Here is a 16,698-nt window from a genome sequence, read left to right on the forward strand (position 1 = left end):
CCCTCCCCACCTCTCTGCTCACACCCACCCTCCTATACTGGGCCCAGATCTGCTCCCCAGCCAGACTGGGAGCTCTATAAGGGACAGACCTTGCCTCGACCTCCCAGGCCCCCTTGCTCAGTCCACTGCACTTAGTCCGCTCTCAGGGGCTGTTAAGGTATCACTGAATGAATCAGGGCAGTGGGGGAGCAAGATCGTGGCCAGCATGCCAGCAAGTCAGGTGTGTCTGCAGCACTGCCTGGGATGCTCAAAGGAGTCCACTCTGGTCCTGTCCCTCCCCCTCCACGGGCATCCTGTCAGAGCCCCTGCAGCCCTGCGGTGGGGGGATCCCTGACAACGGGGCGCTGCCAGGCTCCAGCTCCACCAATTCCACAGCACCTCTCTACACGCCCCGAGCTCACGGATGGGAGGGCTACCCTGCTCCTGGCGCCTGTTCAAGCTGCCTGGTGAACTAAATTGATTTTTTATCGTTGCTCTGGAGCGAGCTTAATGAATCTGTTAGTGACGGCTGCCTGCCCCAAACGTCTCCCAGTGCCTGTGCCTCCAGAACCGCTCTTCCTATGAAAGAAAAGGAGTTATTTAAGGTTCAGCCTGTGCCCCTGAGAGCATCTGGGCATCAACTGTGCCATGCCTCATTCTTCCTGGGGTGTTTCCCATACTGGGGCAAGGCTCTAATGTGAGTTAGAGACGGAAAGGCAATGCAGAGGTTTCGTTTAGTACACGTGTGCCTAGGGACCAACTGTCCATCTGTACATCCATCCATCCATTCATCCATCTACCTATTCACCTGTGCATTCACCCATCCACCCAACCATTCATTCCACCGCCCCCCCAGCCATCTGTTTACCTACCCATCCATCCATTCATGCATCCATGCATCCATCCATCCACCTATCTTGCAATCCATTCATCCATCCCTTCATCTATCCATACATTTATCCACCCACCCATCCATCCATCCATCCATCCATTCATCTATCCATATGTCCACTCACTAATCCATGTATCCACCCATCCACCCAACCATTCATCCACCCATCCATTCATTTGTTTACCTACCTATCCATCCATCTGCATCCATCCATCCACCTATCTTTCAATCCATTCATCCATCCCGTCACCCATCCATACATCTATCCATTCACTCATCCAACCACCCATACATCCATCCTTCCATCCATCCTTCCATTCATCCATCCCTCCATTCATCTACCCATCCATCCATAAACCCATCCATCTCTCCATTGTTTCATTTATTTCTTCATTCATTTGGCTTTATACATACTTATTATGAAACCCAACATCCTTACTGTGGTCTGCAGGGTACCACAGTACTGCCCCTCAACCTGTTTCCCTCCACTCTCCCCTCTCACCCCACTCCAATCACTCTGACATTGCTGCTGCAGGCCCTTTGCATCTGCTCTCTCCTCTGTCAGAAACTCTCTTTCCCGGACACCCCCATGGCTTCACTAGGCTCCTTCACTAGGCCTCTGCTCAAACTTCACCACTTCCAAAAGGCCTTCTCTGATCACTCTCGATATAAGTTAGCAACTCTGTCACTCTTTATCCTTTATCCCCCTTTTAATTTCCACAGAGTGTTCCTTGCCCTCTGACATTATATCATAAATTAATTTATCTTGTTCAGTGACTATTGTCTTCCACTAGAATGAAGTTCTATGAAGATAAGGGCTGTGCCAGTTCCACTAGCCACTGTACCCTGTGTTCTAGAACCATGCCTGGTCTGTAATCGATACTCAGGAAGGTTGATTTACTGAATCAATTATTTCATTAGCTAATACATGCTCTGTCACTTCTGTCACATACTAAGCACTGAAATGAATGGTTAACAAAACCAGGCAGAGCCCTTCCCCGCACAGGACACCAGCTCCCTGGAAACACATGACGAAGGAGGAGACCGAGCCAAACAACCATGCGCGTGATTGTAAAACTCTGTCTGGGCTAACAGCCTTGAGCAAGGTCACATGGGGTCTATAAACATTTTTAAGTTATTTGTGTGGTTTTTTTTTTTTGCTCGCATCCCCAAGGCATCCTGTCTGCCCACATCACCCACGTAGATGCTGGTTGAAACTAGAACCTGACTTCTCAATTCTTTGCTGCTCTTCTCAAGCCTCCAGCTCTGCTCAGCCCTCTCCCTGTTCCTCCAGGCCCTCTGTCGGCAAGGAGAGAGGAGACAGCGGGCGGGCGGGACTGCTTGTGCCTCTCTGAGTTGGTCCCAGGCCTGGCTCAGAGCATGGATGTAACTGGGTTCATTCTCCCTCTTTTTCTTCTTCCATCCAAGCCGGGAGCCAGGCCCGTGGTGCTGCCCTGCCTCAGGGAGAAGGTGTTTAAATAAGCCAGAGGCCCTTCCTATGTTTTATGAGGTGTCTGAGTCCCCCAGAATGTGGTACCAGATACTCTGAAGAGTAAGGGGAATGGAGCACACATTTGGGGACAACAGGGATGCAGGAGGAGCACCTCAAGACCAAAATGAGGTTGGGGGCTGGATGGGGGGAAGGTGGGGACCTGACCTGAGTATCTTGGGGATGTTACCGGACCTCAGGAGGCACAGTTGTGGGTGCACCAAGGGTGGTATAATGCTGGCCACAAGAGCTCCCTGAGACCTCCTTCCTCAAGATCCCCACGCCTGCAGCGTGAGGATGGCCAATGGCTGTAGCAGTTCCTATTTCTCCAAAAGGGCCACAGCAATATTTCCAATCCTCTCTGCTCTTCAAAAGCTTTGCCACACCCCACCAAGAAGTAGCGTCTATTCCCCTTCCCCTTGACCCTGGGAGGATTTGTGACTGCTCTGACAACTAAAGCTCGTTAATAGTAATGGCATGTGACTTCGGGAGCTAGGGGGACACAGTTTCTACCTGGACCTCTTTTTCTTGGGATGCCCAGGCCTGGAACCAGCCACCATGTTGTGAGGAAGTCCAGGCTCCACGGAGAGGCTGTGGTGGATGTGCTGGCCTATGGTCCCAGCTAATTTCTCAGCTTACAACCCTCATCAGCCGTCGATTAAGCAAATAAGTGAGAGTTCAGATGATTCCAACTCCCAGCCTTCAAGCCTTCTGGCTAAAGTCCTAGACATCATGGAGCAGGGACAAGCCATCCCCGCTGTGGCCTATCTGAACTCCTGACCCACAGACACCATGAGCATAATAAATGCTCAGTGCTTCACGTCACTGAGTTTTGGGGTGATTTTTTTTAACACAGTCAGAGTAACTGGGACAGCAAGTACACATAATACAGCTCCCAGTGGGCCAGCCACTGTGCTAAGCATTTTACAAATATTCACTCAATCTTCACAACTTCTAGAAGTCCTATTCATATCTCCATTTTACAGGTGAGGAACTGAGGCACAGAGGAAAAGTAACTTGCCCAAGGCCACAAAATAAGTGGCTGAGCTGGGATTTGAACCCAGGCAGTTTGACTCTAGGGCTCGTACTCTTAACAACTAGCCAGGGCAGTCTGGTGCAATTTGCATCCTCGGGGCAGTGGGAGAAATGTAAGGTTGATCATTGGAGCCCCACGTTGTGGATGTACAACCTCAAGGGCTTGCTGTCCCTTGTAATCAAAATTGGAGGTCTTTACAACTCTATAGGATAGGACTTCACTGTTGAATGCAAGTTGATAAATAGCAATATCCAGCAAACTAGGGATGGATCAGTGGATGGATGGATGGATGGATGGATAGATAGATAGATAATGGTAGTTGGTGGTGCGTTTTTTGTTTTGTTTTTTTGTGGGTTTTTCAATGTATATAGGAGTTATAGCTTAATGATAAATGTTTGTTCTGCAGGATCTGAGAAAGACAAACTAGAGATGGAGTCCCAGCTCCCTGTTTCACCAACTCTCTCAAAGCCTCAGTTTCCTCACCTGTAAAATGGTCATGACCTTATCCCTCTCAGGGGATGTGACAAAGATTCATGGAGATAACACTTCTAAAGCACTTTTCGCAATGCCAGCACCTCGTAAATGCTAGATTCCTACTCCGCCCCCAACCCCTTGTCCGTGCCCTTTCCTCATCCTTTCCCAGCTTCCACACCCCCTGCAGCTGACCTGCGGCTGTCCCAGGCAGCAGGGGTCCCCCGACTCCCCACTGCCCTCGAGCTGGTGGTCACAGAAGTGTGTCTCCCTCTAACGTGCGATGCCAGGCTTGCTGCCAGCCTCCAGCGCCGAGCACAGCTGCCAGGCCGGCATGCCTCCTTCCTCACAGCTGCTGGGATGCGACCTTGTCTATCAGGCGGCCCTGGGAAACCCGCTGAGTATGCTCCCAGCTTGGTAGGTGACATAAATATTTTCCAACATGCAGGCAACAATCTGATTGGTGCCTTCCCCAGAGTGCCAAGCTCCAAGCTTGGGGCTGCAGAAGCAAAAAGGAAAAAAAAATTCCTTTTGCCAATGAAGTCTGGCTCCTTCCTTCACTGAAGTGTTTAACTCTTCCTGTCTCCTGTTTGTTTCCTTGTTTACTCCAAGTTCTAACCCAAACGGCTGACATTCAGCAGGATTTTGGGAAATGCTTACACTCGTTAGGACAGCACTGGCCCTCCCTTCACGGAGCCAAAAAACAATCTAGGGCAGCATCTCAGACTTGAGTGTGTATTAGAAACCACCCAAGGTGAGAATAACATAGTGGCTTAAAATTTAATTTAAAATATTTTTTAAAGAGTCCTTATCTCTCAGAGGTAGATGCAGCACTATCCAAAGATGAAATGGCAGGGTGTCTAGATTTGTTCCAAAATAATACAGGAGGCAGCTACACAGGGAGAGTAATGCTATTGCTTCTAATTTGCAGATGATAAAACTGAGGCTTAGAGAGACTGGGCTGGACAAGGTACCTCAGCCAGGGAGTGCTGGTGGGCGGATTTGAACCCAGGGAGTACGTCTCCAGAGCCTGTAGATCCTGAGCTCCTGGTAAGACATTGTCTTAGCTTCTTCACTGACCGCTTCCCTGGGTGACACGCACCTGGAAACCAACCCAGAAAGTCACACGCAGGGCGTTCTGTAATTCTATCTCATAAACAGATGCAAATCAGGTCCTTGAGCAAGATAGGAATTTTCCTGCTTTGAAAAGGGAAAATAGTGGTGTGATTTTTGTAGCTACCATCTCTTGAGCAGGCGCCCGGTGTGTTCCAGCCACAGTGGAAAGCAATGCACGTTTGTTATGTCATGGAAGGCTCACAACTCCTTCAGGGAGATGGGACAGTAGTTTAACTTCTAAAATACACAGCACTCAGCAACGTTCAGGGGGAGCCTTGCCTGAGGTCACACACAGGTATCTGGGGGCGAGGGGAGTCTGCCTGACTCCCAAGCCCAACCGGATCTCCTTCCATCCACCGGGCTGCCTGGAGATGGATACAGCCCTTCACCCTGGGGATACAGGACACTATAATGAGAATGCAGTCAGTGCAGTTTTTACAGAAAACTCAGAAGGCGTCTCACCAAAGCAGCGTCTTGCATCCAGTTTGAGTTAATTTCAAGGGCAAAGCATTAAAAGATAAATGGACATAGGAAAGGCTACAGCAGGCATACCTACTGAGGAGTGCTGAATACCCGATCTTTTGATGGCCTAATCTGCTATGACGTGGGCCTCACGATCTTCTGGAGGAGGGAGGCCAGCGTGCTCCTCATCCCCTGGAGCCCCCATGATGCTGAGCCCTCCCTGGCCTCTAAGAAGACTGGAGAGGGGTCTCAACAGAGCTCCCGGAGAAGACCCTTCCTGTACTTTGACATCCGCCCCCAAGGAGAATGGCCTTTATTTTGGGGGGTGGGGGAGGGGAAGGAATATCAATCTAGATTCTCACTTTATACAACAAAATAAATTCCAGATGAATTTTGTAAATGCAGAGCCAAATGTAAAAATTAATAAAAATTTGAAGACAAAAATGGAGAGTTAATGATACCACAGAGGGGAAGGCATTTCGTAAGCAGAAAAAAACAAAGAAATGAATCACAAAGGAAGGGAAAATTGGATAGATTTGTGTACCTGAAATGAAATAGAAAAAAGAAGGCGTAACTAAAGACTTAATAAATGAAATTAAAATCCAGCTGACAGAAAGAGAAAAACAAATACCATATGCTAACACATATATATGGAATCTAAAAAAAAAAAAAAAAAAAATGGTTCTGAAGAACCTAGGGGCAGGACAGAAATAAAGACCCAGGCGTAGAGAATGGACTTGAGGACACGGGGAGGGGGAAGGGTAAGCTGGGACGAAGTGAGAGAGTGGCATGGACATATATACACCACAAAATGTAAAATAGATAGCTAGTGGGAAGCAGCCGCATAGCACAGGGAGATCAGCTCGGTGCTGTGTGACCACCCTGAGGTGTGGGATAGGGAGGGTGGGAGGGAGACGCAGGAGGGAGGGGATATGCGGATATAAGTATATGTATAGCTGATTCGCTTTGTTATACAGCAGAAACTAACACAACATTGTAAAGCAATTATACTCCAATAAAGATGTTAAAAAAAAAATCCAGCTGACAAACAGATGAAAAATATTTGCAACGCTTATGACAAACAAATGGTTAGTGCCCCCTATATTTTTTTACCAGGCTCTTGCATATCAAACAGAAAACACTAAAACCCTAAGAGAAAAAAAGTCAAAGGAAATGAACAGTTCCCAGAAGAAATGTAAACGACGGATGGACCCATGAAAAAATGTATATAGACAATCTCACAAGAAGCAAATTCTTGGTTTGGCACAGATTTTAATGAGTTGATTCTGTATTGGCGAGAGGAAGGTGAGCTAGGTCCCTTGACCAACACTGGAGAGGGAAATCACCTTTTTTTTTTTTGGTCACACCTCAGATCAGGGATCAAACCCGTGCCCCCTGAAGTGGAACCACAAAGTCTTAACCACGGGACTGCCAGGGAAGTCCCCGGAAATCACCTTTCTGGAAGGCATCTAGTTACGTAACAAGAGACTTAAAACTTCTGTTTCTGACCCACTAATACCACTTCCAAGAACCCATCCTCAGGGAAGATCATGGGTACAAAGATTGAAACCATCCCAAATATTTCCACTACATCATGGATTGAACCTACAATGGGATTCTGTACTGCTCTTTAGAAAGCTGTTAAAGACTAATGATTAAGATAGAACATGGTAAAAATCTCGTAAACAAAAACTGCATTTTCGAAATGATGCTGAATTTTCGAATGAAGTTAACAGATGTGAGCACGTGGCTGTATGGACCTGAGTAAATGCAGAAATATTAGTGGAAGGATATTCACCATACAATTGACAGTGGGTTTGGGAATTGGGGAGAGTGTTTAATGTTCTTCCTTATATTTTTGTATGTTATAAATGTTCTATTATAAGCACATATTATTTTTGTAATAAGGAAAAATTTTAAGCCAATCCAGTAAAATTAGAAAAGCCGCCCTCTATTTGGGGCCATTTGGGCAGGTAGGAGCCTCAAAAGATGCGTAAGGTAAGGCAGGGTTTCTCAACCCTGGGGCAGATAATTCTTTGTGGTGGGGACCGTCCTGTGCATTATAGGATGTGTAGCAGCATCCCTGGCCTCTACCCACCAGACGCTAGTAGCAAACCTCCCAAGTTGTAATAAGCAAAAAGGTCTCCAGACATGGCCAAATGTCTCCTGGGGGGGAGGGGGGACAAAAATCACCTCTGGGTGAGAACCACGGCAACCAGGAGTAAGGAAGGAGCACTTTTCATCTGTTTGTTCTGGGGGTGATATTCATCTATCCTTTTGTTCACTCATTCATTCACTGAACAGACATTTTCAGATCCTGGCTCTGTGAGCTGGGAGACCCGAGTGCTAGTCCCATGTCAGATTCTCACACTGTGACTTTAGGAAAGTCGTCTAAGGCTCCTTTATTTGTAAAACACTCCCTGAGACCCTGGCCCTGCCATAGGGAGTGTGCAGCCAGGGACAGCTCCACATAACTCCAGGCTCTGCCCTCAGGAGGTCACAGTTTGGGAGAGACAGCCACTATACAAACGGCTATATTTGTTCAGAGGGATGGGTGTTAACAGGGGCCTGTGAGTGGTGATGGATGAATGGAAGAGAGAGACTCTGTCAGGGGTAACGGTGGTGGCAATGCCTTTAAGGATAGCCCTTCACATGTGCACCACACTTTAAGTGGGTCTTCAGAGTCTTGGCAGGAAACCGATGGTACATTTGGTGGGGTAACCTAGGAGAGTTTAAGAATGGGGTACTTTCAAAAGCGAGGGAGGGGGAGAGGGAAAGCAACAGGGGATGGTGATGCAGCAGCACCTGCGGGCAGCAGCAGCCGAGAGCCCATCCACCCCTAGGCCTCAAGGCGTCACGAGAGCGACTGACACTGGGTCCCGGAGAGAGCTGTGGCTGCCACTGTGGGAGAGAGCCACGCAGCAGGAAGGGAGGTGTTGGGTAGGGCAACACAGCCACTGTCAACCCAGAGCCAGGCAGGGAGGCAGCAGAAGGAAGAAATATCTCAGCCTCACTCTCCTCCTGCCCTCCAACTTCCTGACATTGCCTCCCACTGGCCAAACCATACAGGGCACAAGAGAGCAAGGGAGCCTGCTGATACAGCCCACGTGGGTCCGCTACCTGAGTCAAACTGCAGATGGAGAAGGATAAAGAGGATCAAGAGGGGCATTCAGACGTCCAGGGCAGAAAGCACTATCTCTTGCCTTCTCATTCCATCCCTACGACAGTCCTGCAAGGTAGATTTTATTATCCACCTTTTATATAAGAGGAAGCTAAGGTTCAGAGAGGTATAATGATTTTCCCAAAGTCATACAGCCAAAAGGGATAGAGCCAGGATTAAAAGCATGGTTTGCCTGAGTCTCTGAGCTCCAGGCTTTATAGTTAGGAGAATCTGGGTTCAAATCCCAGCCCCCTCCACTTATTAGCTTTTGACCTTGGGTAACACCTGTGTATCTCTGAATGGACCAACCTGTAAAGTGGTGCTAGTGACTCCTACACCAGTGGGGCCCTTGCTGAGTGGGGAGGGAGCTAATTCAGGCAGGGGCCTGCCCCACTTCCCACTGGGTAGTTATTAACCAGAGCATCAGACTCTACATTAGGCAGGGGGCAATTTGTCTGCCTCTTCTGCCACCTGCAGAATCGATCTCCATGCTCAGCTGCCTCATTGAGATTCAGGCCCTCAGCTCTGGGACTCCATCCCAGTGTCTGGTCAATAGCTTATATTTTTAATTTGTCAATAATCAGTTGGGACCTTGGCCAGTGCCCCGCAGATGGCTCAGCAAGATCGCTCAGCAGTGGGGAGAGGAGAGGAGGGCAGTGTGTGTGAAGGGGAACAGACCCTGAGCTGGGCTGATGAACCCAGGTGGGGATGGGGGACAGCTGGGTACCCACAGCAGCCTGACTTTCCAGGCCATGGCCTGGGTGTCAGGAGACCTAGGGAGTCATGGATAAGTACACGAGCTTGAAGTCAACAAAACCTGGGTTCAATTCCAGCTCTGCCGCTTTAAAGATAGGTGGCCTTGACCAAGAGACTGGCCTCTCAGAGCCTTTCTTTCCCCATTTGTCAGGCGGCTGCCATAATAACAACACATAACCCATAGGGTTGTAGAACAGCCACATGAGTTAATAAATGTGAAGTGCCTAGGACAGTGCCTACCATATTATACACATTAACTATTGAGATTTTTTGTCAAACAAGAGAGACAATTTGTAAATAAACAGTGATTTTCAGTGCACTTGCTGATTCCCAATACAGAGGGGGAACCTGACACCCACAGAGGGGAAATGATCATCCCCAGTTTACAGACGAGGAAGTTGAGGCTCAGAGAAGCCAATTCACTTTCCCAAGGTCACACAGCTGGGGTGTGGTAGAGCCAGGGTTGCAAACCCATGGAGTCCAACCCCAGGCCTCCTGCTTCTAATCATCCTGCAACAGACAGATTCTACAACTTAAGTGTCCAAAACAAAGAGGAAAACGATGCAGCTTTACCTCCCTCCCTCCATTCTTGGGCTTTTTTGTGAATAAGTGTATTGCTTCATTTTCTCTCTGACAAGGAGGCACCAGTGCCCACCAGAGGGCAGGGAAGTGAGGACAGCGGGAAAATCTGTTTTCCTCATGAGTCTTTACCCATCCTGTCACTAAAAAAAAGAAAAAAAACTCAGTTCCTACCCATCCTGTGCCCTTCCCAATAAAAGAGCCCAGGAGAGACCAGGAGTACTGGAACAGGGGTGGCTGAAGAAGCCGGCATTGCCCCAGGAGGGAGCAGGGGTCTTCCCAAGGTCAAAGGCAGACAGCATTAGAGCCAGGATATGAACACAGGACATCGACGGCCAGTCCAGGGCTTTCTTGGCTGTCCGTGTCTGCTTACCTGGTCCTCTGCCTCTAACATCATGAGTGCCTGATTCCCCATTCTGCTGTCACTGTTGGTGCCTCTTCTTGTGGACTTCACTGTCAGGCTCCAATGGACAGGGAGATTCTCAAAGACAAGCCAGGCAAACGCTCCAACACCCTGTGGGTTGTCCAGCAGGCTCCTGAGATACACATGCTTCCCCGGCTTTCCCCTCTGCAGCCTCTGGGACCCACGCAGCCCTGGAGATTTCCTCTTCTTTTCTTCCTGCCAGGCTCCTCGTTCTCCAGAGAACCTACCCCTTGAGTCTGATCTATTGCAGTAAGCTTTTCCACCAGAAAACTCCCCAGACACCACTAGAATCCCCCATAGGTAGAATGCGGAAGCAGCTAAATGCCCCCAGAGGCTCCCCGAGCTCCTGCGACCACCTGCGAAGTGTAGATCACAGGCGGGATCACAAATGCCCCAGAACATCAGTCCCTCGGGAGCCTCAGTGACCACCTAGCCCCCTTCCAATTGAACAGAGGAGAAACTGAGGCTTGCAGATGGGGAGTGAGTTGCTGAAAGAGGCAGAACCAGCTGGTACAGAGCCGGGATTCTCTTCTCTGTGCGTGGCACCCCTCACATCCTCACCGATGCTGGCAGTAGTGGGTGGGCCAGAGCAAACCCATCCTCATGGCTGCAGACAACTCCAAGGGAAGCAGGCTTTCTTGAGAGCCTCCTAGTGTGGAGATTTCTCAGACTGTGGTGGATGGAGTAAGGAGAGTGAGTTTTGTCTATGCTTTGCTGTTAGCTTGCTGAGTAAACCCAGGGAAGTCTCCTTCCCTCTCTAAATCTTAGTTACTCCATCTGTAATGGGTCATAACAAGTCATCAGCGTAATCAGGAGGATGAAGCACCATCATCATCATCACCACCTTTTCCTCCTCCCTTTCCTCCTCACTGCCTCTTCCTTATTCTCCTTCTTCTTTTTCTTTGCAGCTCTCATTTATTAAACACTTGCAGCATACTCAAGACATATTTCAAAAAAAGTCTGTAAGAAGCTGAGGAGGAAGTTCTTATTACCCTGCTTTCCAGGTGATGAAACTCAGGGTTGGAAAGATTTATTTGCTTGTCCTGGGTCACTATAATATCCCCAGAGAAGCAACCAGCATTTGGACCTGAGCAGTCAGAGAGTCAGCAAACTTAACCCCTGCCCAACCCTCCTCCCATGCAGAAGAACTTGGCCACTGAGGAGACCCTGCAAAGGTCGGAGATGATTCTTCCCCTGATGTTCTTATTGGTTTCACAATCCAGAGCAGTCACATTCGAGCCCAAGCATGAAGCATTTGGTCAGCATACCAGGAGGGCCAGCTTTAATTCTTCCTGCCTGTCCCTCAGCTGGGACCGAGGACGGCAGGTGGGTTTGCTGAGGGGCAGTCAGATGTGACATGGGTCAGAGAACAAGTGAGGAAGGGGCATTTAACATGTTTGGGTTCTTCAGTGGCTGGGGGGTCATCTATGCAGGAAGTGACTTGAGTCTACAGATTTCCCATAGGGCCGGGGGTGTCAGCCAGCCTGGTGACAGGGAAGCCCTTGGGCAGAGAGGTGGAGGTGGCATTGCTAAGCCTTTGTACCAGCACAGGGTCCCTTCCAGATTTTTCTCACCATCTGATGTGCCTGCCCCACTGGCTGTATGGCTGGGGCAGACTACCTCCCTCTCTGGGCACAATTTCTCAATCAGTGTAACATATACATTGGGGCTGAGAAATAGCAGTGCCGGCTAGAGCTACTTCTTCAGAAGTTCCTATCCCCTGGTTAGAGTTTCTAACTTCTACTATCTGCCCATTAGAATTACTTGGGCAGGGGGGAGGGCATCTTAAAAATGTCAATGCCCAGGCCCTGTCTCAAAACAATTAAAAATACTTGGGGATTGGGCTCAGGCATCAATATTCTTTAAGACTCTCCAGGTGGCTCAAACTAGTAGTTGCTCTGTACCATCCCTGGAGCAATGTCTCTGAGTGGCAGGTGTGAGTAGCGCCATATGACCACTAAGAAACGGAGGCCCAAACAGGGAAATGATCTGCCCAAGGTCACAAGTAAAGACTCGGGGGTCTCTGTCCAGAGTGCTGAAATGGGACGTTCCCTGGACTCTGGCCTAAGGCTGGTGCGTGTGTTCCTGGGATCCCACTCTTACCTTCTCACAGATTGCTTGTCCCATAAAAGACATTTTCTCTTGTTTTCTTTCTTCCTTTCTCTCTACATATCATTTTCTCTCTCCCTCACTCCCCCACCTCTCTCTTTTCATAAGTGTATCTCTTCCTCCCTCCCTCTCTGTTTCTCTCTCTCTCTCTCTCCTCCCTCTCACTTTCTTCCCATCTCTTCCTTGTTTTATCTTTCTCTCCATCTCTCTCTTTCCTTCTTCTGCATTTCTCTCTACTTTCTCTTCTTTTCGCCTCTCTCTCTCCATCTCTCTCTCTCCTCCTTCTGTCTCTTTCTCTCCCTCTCTCCTGGCTCCAATCTCCACCTTCCCATCTGCTCCCTAGGACCCTTGACTTGAATCTCTTCCTCAGCCAGTCCCTCTCCTTCTGGCTGCCTCCCCAAGAGCAAACACTGACCTCTAGACAAAATTCTCCTTCCCTATCCTTGCCCAGCCCTTTGAAGAAGTCTAGCTTCTCTCTATGACCCTAGATGGGGATTCAGAACCAGAGATGTCCTTTCCTTTTCAATCTCCCACTGTAGAGAGATCCCACCACTGGGGAAAGTGGCTTCCCATAATCCAGTGGGGGCAATGGTTTCACAGCAGCCCCTCCCAATGGGGACACATTCCTTCAATCAAAAAGCCTCATGCTGAGCATCTACCGTGTGCAAGATTCTCAGAACAGAGCAATAATGAAGGTGGCCTGACCGCTTCTCCCCTCTTTCCAGTGAGGGAGACAAAAAACAAGCAAAGAATTTAGACACTGATTTTAATTCTTTATCATTAAGATAATGGCCAAGATGCTGGGGTAAAGGATGACTCTGGGGTGGAACACGGCTGCTTTAGGTTGAAAGATCAAGGAAAAGTGTCTCCAAAGAACTGACATTTAAACTAAGACCTAAAAGATGAGAAGGAATCGGCCATGCCAAGGGCCAGGAAAAGAGGATTTCAAGCGGAGGGCACAACAAGTGCAAAGGCCCTGACCCTGGAAAGAATCTGATATGGTCAAATAACAGAAATAAGGCTCATGAAACTGGAATAACAGAAATAAGGAATAAATATCAGGAGATAAGGTTGGGGATAGTAACGGCCAGACTCTGAACGTCCTTGGAGTCTGCAAAACAGAGTTTTGGTTTTATTTTTGGTGTCATGGGTTTGGGGCTGGGGCAAGCCTATCATCTCATTTGCATGGTCATTGGTCCCTGTGTGCAGTAGGATGGGAAAGAGTGGACATAAGGACATAGATCATTTCATAGTTTTGGCTTAGATTTAGCGGTTCTTTAAAAAGTGGTATTTTCGCCCTTCTCTTTCCCAACTCCACCCCACCAGGGCTTCAGCAATTCTAACTCACCTAATCCCCCCTCACAGAACCTAAATCTAGGGCCCTGCCTCAGGAATAGTGGCAATCATCATCATCACCATCATCACCACCACCACCACCATCATCACCATCCTCATTATTTCCAGGCGGCTCTAACTGACATAGGGGTGAAAGCAAGGAATAAATTAAATGATCCTTAATGGTCTAGTTCAAATTTTTGCCATAAAGGTAAGGACAAATGTATTAATCCCATAAGCATTTACAGAATGCCTGCTGTATGCAATACAGAGAGAAACAGACCCCTGAGTAGCTAATATGAATACTAATATCTAATACTAATAGCTAATATCAAAAGCTGCTAACATTTATTGGACATTTGCTAAGGGCCAGTTCCCTTGCTAAGGGTTTTACATGAATAATCTCTAAATCCTTATGATAATCCTATGAGCCTTTCCACTTTTCTGATGAGAAAATTGAGACACAGGGAGCTGACGCAATCAATTAGGCAAATTAAAATCTATCTACTCCATCCTTATCCTTGAAGCAAGTTTTGGCTGCTCCGCTTGCCCCCAACCCCCTAAAACGTTACCTTAGAGGGAACATATAGTTCAGCCTGGGAGAATCAGAGGTCAGTTTGCCCAAGTGAATTCCAATCTGAGCATATTTAGTCTATTTATACTTGGCTTCTCTGAAATTATTTCTTTAAGTGTAAAAAAAAAAAAAAGGGTAATTGCTCAAGAAAGGGTGACTGGTGTAATAGTAATAGTAGTTTTAGAATTCATATCCATGTTATCCCTTACGGGTAACTTCTTAAGCCCAAGGGACGACCTAATTAATGGTAGAGTTTCAGGCACGTTGTCAAGAAGAGGGGATAGTATGTTTTTGAGTGAAAGTCTGAGAGTGGTGGCTGATCCAGGGGCGGAAGGTTTCTATAGGGACAGCGTGTCCCTCTGGGCTGAGCTAAGTGTCCATCCTCCTCCTTAGGGAGACCAAAGGGAACCTCCTCACCGTACCCCCAGCACAGACATTCTCCCCCTAAGCCCTTCCTCAGAGCCACAAGCTATTTCACCCCTTCCGGAACGCATGACTAATAAGTGCTTCGTCGAAGGCAATATTCAATCGTGCTGTGGGATGAAGGGACTCACGCACCATATATCACCCCAGCTGCTCTTACAAGCAGGAGGTCGATAATCTAGCAATAGACATTTCATAATTAAAAGCAGACGACGAAGAAGATGACGAAGAGGGAGGAGAGGGTGGGGTAGGCAAGGACCCTGGCAGATGGTCCTGCATTTTCCTTAGCTTTTCGGTTCCTAAGGCTCTGGTGGATTTGCCAGAACAATAAGTCCTGTTTGGAGCTGTCCCAAAAGGCTGGCTGGGAAGGGACTTCAGTAAATTCACGTGGTCCGTCCGCCTGCCTGGAGGCTGGCTGGGGGTAAATGCTGCCATGTTTAGACTTGCTGAAGTGTCTTTTAAGACCCCACCGATGTCTTTCTGCATTACCCAAAGCTCACCGGATTGGACGTCTGTTCCTATTCTCTACCCACCAGTTCCATCTCCATTCTTAAGTTAAGCTTACAGATCTTCCTCTAGGAAAATCTTCACCTCAGGGTCCTTTGGTCCAGCATGGGATGAACATGACCTCCACAATCTCGAGGTGGTCATGTGGACCGTTCTGGCCAATGAGAGCATCCCATTCATTCTCAAGGCTGGAACAGTTGGCTGATGGATGCACACTTGACCTAAGTCAATCAAGGTAAATTCTGGGACTTTCACTGGAGCTGTTCCTCTCTTAGCTGGGGTTGGATGACAGAAACCTGAAGCTACTGTGGACTATCTTGTCATCATGGATTTAAAAAATGACTTCCAGCTGGCACACTGGAAAACAAAGCTGAGAGATGGAAATGTGGGAAAAGAGAGAGAAGGTAACCAACCAAGTCCTGGCAAAATTGGTGGACCTCTGAATTCAGCCACCCATGAATCCAGGTTAGGCTTTTAGTTATGAGACCTCATAAATTCCTCTTTTGCCTAAATTACTTTGGCAGTGGAGTTTTCCTCTCTGTATATTAAAGAGTCCTGACAAATCCATTAGTCTTTCTAGGTCCACCCATCCAATAAATGAGTTGTTTAATGTAAAGGAAAATGCACAGATGGAGTTGGATTCAAAGTCCAGCTCCTGACTGCACTATCTACTAGCTGTGTGATCTTGGGCAAATTGCCTAAGCCTTTGGAAACTCAGTTTCCTCATCTGTAAAATGGGTATGGTGCCACCACCAAAGGGTTGTTGTGAGGATTAAATAAGATAGTATCTAGTTCGAAGATGTCATTGCAAAGACCCACCACTTACATCATCACCATTTGCAGGAGCAAACCGGATCTGCTAGCATGCTCTGGTGTGGAGAAAAGATGTGTGGCAGCATCACCCGGACCAAACCTGCAAAACGAAAATGTATAAAGCTTAATTGAGGTAACAATTAAGTACAGAATTAGCAGGAGGTAATCATGATGCTAAAATGAAGATAAAATATCATTCGTTGAACATCCAAATGGCACCATCCACTTTATTTGTATTACCTTATGTAATTTTCACAATTCTATGAGGAAACCAAGGTTCAGAGAGATGAAGCAACTGTCCTAAGGTCACACAGCTGGCAAGCCTAAGTCCAGGACCTGGGCCCCTAAGCACTGGGCTGTGCCAGTTCCCAATAATAAAGCCCCGGTTTTGGAGGCTGACCATGTACTGAGCAAGCCTCTCTAAGTATCTCCCCATTGAATCTTCTTACCATCCTTTGGAGAAAAGCTTGGGGCCCATTTTACAGGAAAAAGCAGCAGTGCTAGGTGGCAAGTATGCTTAAAGAGGGAATCCAAGGTTTCACTGCTTGATTTGGTATAAATTGCAATTTTATG

Source organism: Balaenoptera musculus, chromosome 14, assembly GCF_009873245.2.
Source record: "Balaenoptera musculus isolate JJ_BM4_2016_0621 chromosome 14, mBalMus1.pri.v3, whole genome shotgun sequence".
Taxonomy (NCBI): Eukaryota; Metazoa; Chordata; class Mammalia; order Artiodactyla; family Balaenopteridae; genus Balaenoptera; species Balaenoptera musculus.